This window comes from Tarenaya hassleriana, unplaced genomic scaffold (assembly GCF_000463585.1).
Source record: "Tarenaya hassleriana unplaced genomic scaffold, ASM46358v1 Cleome3, whole genome shotgun sequence".
Taxonomy (NCBI): domain Eukaryota; kingdom Viridiplantae; phylum Streptophyta; class Magnoliopsida; order Brassicales; family Cleomaceae; genus Tarenaya; species Tarenaya hassleriana.
This window is the reverse complement of record NW_010966177.1, coordinates 371,619-377,050: the sequence shown is the minus strand read 5'-3', so window position 1 is coordinate 377,050 and position 5,432 is coordinate 371,619. Positions and strand designations below refer to the sequence as shown.

General features: G+C 43.5%; 1 pseudogene; it reads left to right on the top strand.

The window, feature by feature from the left end:
- LOC109116880 overlaps nucleotides 1-4,802 on the top strand; it is a 7,577-nt pseudogene extending 2,775 nt beyond the window's left edge.
- Nucleotides 4,803-5,432: the final 630 nt, after the last annotated feature.

Below are 5,432 nucleotides of genomic sequence, written 5' to 3'. Positions count from 1 at the left end.
ACCCACGTTGAATTGAGTTAGAGGTGATCTAACCAAGGCAATAACAGCTCGAGTTCTGATCCTTTATCTCACGATATCATGTGTTGAATAAGGGCATGGTTTGAGCCACCCTTCAAGTTCAACCGCTTTCTCGTCTTGGCAAATCGACTAGTAAAATAGATGCAACTTCATCTATAGCGTGGCCACGCGTTTTCATAGTCTGATTTCCACGAAAGGGCCCAGCGATATCTCTCCTGTTAAGGAGGTGACAAGTCCCATATTGCATGTCTACTATCTCCATATGATTCGTGAACGTATCTGATCAACGCCGTTATAATCATCCGGTTAAATACGACGTTTGACGCAGTCAAGACACGCCACTCCTCATATGATTTAAGGATGCCGAAATACAAAAAACATGACTCTGTCCATGTTATGAGGATCCATAAACGAACCGCTGTATGAGATTCAAGTCATGACTCTGTCCATGTGACAATCTCATGCGGGTCAACCAGTCACTCATTCTCTGGACATCTCAGTTATGAGGATCCATAAACGAACCGCTGTATGAGATTCAAGTCATGACTCTGTCCATGTGACAATCTCATGCGGGTCATCCAGTCACTCGTTCACAACGAGTACCCATGATTGTGATCTACATCCAATGCGTTGATCACACCTCATGCTAGTCTTGATTCAACATTGTTCCCACAATGATGACTGACTAGGGAGTTTAGAATCATTCTCTAATGATTTAAGGATGCCGAAATACAAAAAACATGCTAATCGTATAACGGATAAATAATGCATTCATAAATCAATGAATCAATACAAAGTAAAATGTCATATCATGGATCATCCTAGAGCATTACAACCAACAGTTCCTTTCTCGCATTGTTCTCTTCACGTGTTATCCATCCCTAATGGTGTGTGACCCTGTAGGCCCGTTCAAAGTGGTAGTGGCTTCGGAAACCCTTTCCCGAACCACAAGTCACGGTTAGTGTGACAACCCAGAGTACCGTAGGAGGGCGGGGAGTGATCGTCGGTGCAGAGGCACAGACAAGGGGCGGCTCCTGACGAGCTTCTGGGTAGGGGGTACAGGGATAAATCGAATACACAAGAATGAGAGAGATCCGAGGGTGGTATAGGTATGGGACTATACGGTTTAAGATAACATAAAAGAATTAGTTGAGTTACTCATAGCAACAAGGTGCACCTACCTTTTTGGTTGACTATCCCGAGAGAACTCCAAAGTTAAGCGTGCTGGCTCTGGAGCAATCTCAGGATGGGTGACCTACTGGGAAGTGTCTCGGTATGCGTACGAGTGAGGACAAAACACGCTGAAAAGTCTCGGGTTGCTGTGTGAGGGCAGTTTCGACAATTCGTAGCGGCCTCGGGTCGTTACAGTTAGCCTCTAGCAAGACGCCATGACCACCCACCTAGAATAGAGTTAGAGGGTATCTAACAAAGCCAACAATAGTTCAAGTTCTGATCCTTTGTGTCACGATGTCATATGTTGATCAAGGGCATGGTATGAGCCACTCTTCAAGTTCAACCGCTTACTCGTCTTGGCAAATCGACTGATAAAATATATGTAACTTCATCTATAGCGTGGCCACGCATTTTCACAGTCTGATTTCCACGAGGGGCCCAACGACATCTCTCATGTTAAGGAGGTGACAAGTCCCATATTGCATGTCTACTATCTCCATATGATTCGTGAACGTATCTGATCAACGCCGTTATAATCATCCAGTTAAAGACGACGTTTGACGCAGTCAAGACACGCCACTCCTCATATCAGATACTCTAGACATCTCAGGTCTGAGGATACAAGAACGAACCGTTGTATGAGATTCAAGTCATGACTCATGTCCATATGACAATCTCATGCGGGTCATCCAGTCACTCGTTCCAAACGAGTACCCATGATTGTGATTTGCATCCAATGCTCATGATCATCATCATCAATCACACATCATGCTGGTTTTAATTCATCACTGTTCCCACAATGACAACTGACCAGGGAGTTTAGAATCATCTGCAATGATTCATGGATATCTACCAAAACATAACAAACATGCCAATCATATCACGGGAAAAGTAATGCATTCATAAACCAATGAATCAATACATAGTCTAAATGTCATATCATGGATCATCGTAGAGCATTACAACCAACAGGAATAACATTTTAGGAAAGTGTTCTACGCGCCTAGACGATCATATTCGGTTCTTTCGTTTTTATTTCGATTTCATTGATTTTGTTGTTCTTACCCGTTGTATCCAGACCCAATTTTTATTTAACAATCTAAAATGTTATCCCTTATTTCGGATACACGGGGAAGGGGGAATCGAATGACGGGTATGGGTTCTTCGGTGAGAGATCTAACTCTTGATTTTCACAAACTCGTGAAATTCGAGGGCGTGGCTTTCCGGCGGTGGCAAAAGAAGATGAAATTTCTTCTTACTACATTGCACGTGGCATATGTGATCAGCACTCCACGACCGGAGGAGAATGAAGAGGAGACACTCGCTCAAGCGCGCACGTGGAACTGTTGGGGTTCCCTTCGGGTTCCTAGCATGCGATCTCATCGATCTAGGGTTTGGATTCTAGGTTTCACGCAGCGGAAGGAAAGATCTAAACCTAGCCAAACGTCACACAAAACCAATTGTGCAATAACCCGAACAATCGTGTATATCGTCGTGGGATTCGAATACTTACCTCGTTCTTTCAAGATCTGGAAGTATCAATCGATCCAGGGCCTGTTTTAATCACCGAGAGTTGAAAGCACAACTCCTCTACACGTATCCACACCGGCGGGATGAATTCCAACACTTTGGAACGTATCTGCTAGGATTTGTGAAGAGAAAACCGATGTCCTTGACTTGAAATCGATATTCCAATCACTAGAACTCAAAATCAAGCTTCTCTAAGCTCTCATCAGAATCTAGGACGTCTGAGGTAGAACGGACGGTCCGTTTTATAACGTAGAACGGACGGTCTTGACGCCTGGACCATCCGTTCCAGACCTGGAACGGACGGTCTGGCATTTGCGGAACGGTTCGTCCGTTCCTCAGCGGAACGAACGTTCCTCAGCGGAACTCTTCCAGATCGCTTCGTCGCTCTTTTCTCGCGTTGTTCTCTTCACGTGTGATCCATCCCTAATGGTGTGTGACCCTGTAGGCCCATTCGAAGGGGTAGTGGCTTCGGAAACCCTTTCCCGCACCACAAGTCATGGTTAGCCTCTAGCAAGACGCCATGACCACCCACCTAGAATAGAGTTAGAGGTGATCTAACAAAGCCAGCATTAGTTCGAGTTCTGATCCTTTGTCTCACGATGTCGTATGTTGAACAAGGGCATGGTTTGAGCCACCCTTCAAGTTCAACTGCTTTCTCGTCTTGGCAAATCGACTAAAAAAATAGATGGAACTTCATCTATAGCGTGGCCACGCATTTTCACAGTCCGATTTCCACGAGGGGCCCAGCGACATCTCTCCTGCGTAGGAGGTGACAAGTCCCGTATTGCATGTCTACTATCTGCATATGATTCGTGAACGTATCTGAGCAACGCCGTTATGATCATCCGGTTAAAGACGACGTTTGACGCAGTCAAGACACGTCACTCCTCATATCAGATACTCTAGACATCTCAGGTCTGAGGATCCAAGAACGAACCGCTGTATGAGATTCAAGTCATGACTCGTGTCCATGTGACAATCTCATGCGGGTCATCCAGTAACTCGTTCCAAACGAGAACCCATGATTGTGATTTGCATCTAATGCATATGATCATAATCATCTATCGCACATCATGCTGGTCTTAATTCATCATTGTTCCCACAATGATAACTGACCAGGGAATTTAGAATCATCTGCAATGATTCAAGGATATTTACCGTAATATAACAAACATGCTAATCATATAACGGGAAAAGTAATGCATTCATAAATCAATGAATCAATACAAAGTCAAAATGTCATATCACGGATCATCCTAGAGCATCACAACCAACAGGAACAAGTGGGACAACGACAATTATGTGTGTTGCGGACACATATTGAACGGTATGTTCGATTCCCTTTTTTATATGTATCAAAATATAGAGAGTGCAAAAGAATTGTGGTCCAAATTGGAAGAGAAATACATGTCGGAAGACACCTCGAGTAAGAGGTTTCTTGTAAGCGAGTTTAACGCTTACAAGATGGTGGACGCAAGACCGGTTATGGAGCAATTTCATGAGTTCCAGAGGATCTTGAGTAGTTTTACTCAACATGAGTTGAAAATGGATGAAACCATTATGGTTTCTGCCATCGTTGACAAACTACCACCGTCTTGGAAGAACGTTAAGCGTTCCTTGAAACATAGGAAGGAAGATATGACCCTCGAGCAATTGGGATCACATCTTCAGATTGAGGAGAACTTTCGAATGCATGACAAGAAAGACACACATGTTTCTTCATCTACTACGGTTCATGTGGTGGAGGAAGAGAAGAAACGGGGCCAAAAGAGGCCAAACAAATCCCCGAAAGGTCACTCAAACAAAAGGCCTAAGCCGAGTGGGAGTTGTTGGTTCTGCAACAAGCCCGGACACTTTTAAAAGGATTGCTATTCTTACAAGAATAGAAAGAAGGGTCAAGGCCAAGGCAAACACGACCAAGGGCAACCCAACCAAGGTATGATCACTCTTGTTGATACAAATTCGGTTATGAATTTTGTGGCTATGATTTCTGAGCTGAATCATGTGCAGGAGAGTGATAACTCTTGGTGGATTGATTCGGGCGCTACGAGACACATATGCAAAGACCGCAACCTATTCAATACGTTTGAGAACGTCAAGGATGGGAGGGTGCTTTACATGGGCAACGAGTCTACGGTTGACGTCTTGGGAAAAGGACAAGTAGATTTGTTGTTTACATCCGGGAAAACTCTTACTCTTCGAGATGTGCTTTATGCACCGGATGTTAGGAAGAATCTTGTGTCGGGTAGCGTATTGAAACGATTCGGGTTCAAAATGGTGTTCGAGGCTGATAAGTTTGTATTGTCCAAAGGGGGATTTTTGTTGGACAAGGCTATCTATGTAATTCGATGTTCAAACTCAATATTAATAAACCGAGTACTTCCTTGTATGCTCTCTCTTCCAATGTTTCAGATTTATGGCATGCTAGATTAGGTCACGTTCATTTTAAACGGATGCATGTAATGTCTAAGTTAGATCTTATTCCACCATGTGAATTGGAGAATGATCATCGTTGCGTTACTTGCATGAAAAAAAAATTACGAGGCTGTCATTTCCAAACGTAGAAAGAAGTTCGGACATTATAAAACTTGTGCATAGTGACTTATGCGATTTTCATAGTACACCATCTCTAGGAAATAAAAAGTACGTAGTTACGTTTATTGAAGATTCGACTAGGTTATGCTACGTTTACTTGTTGCATTCTAAAGACG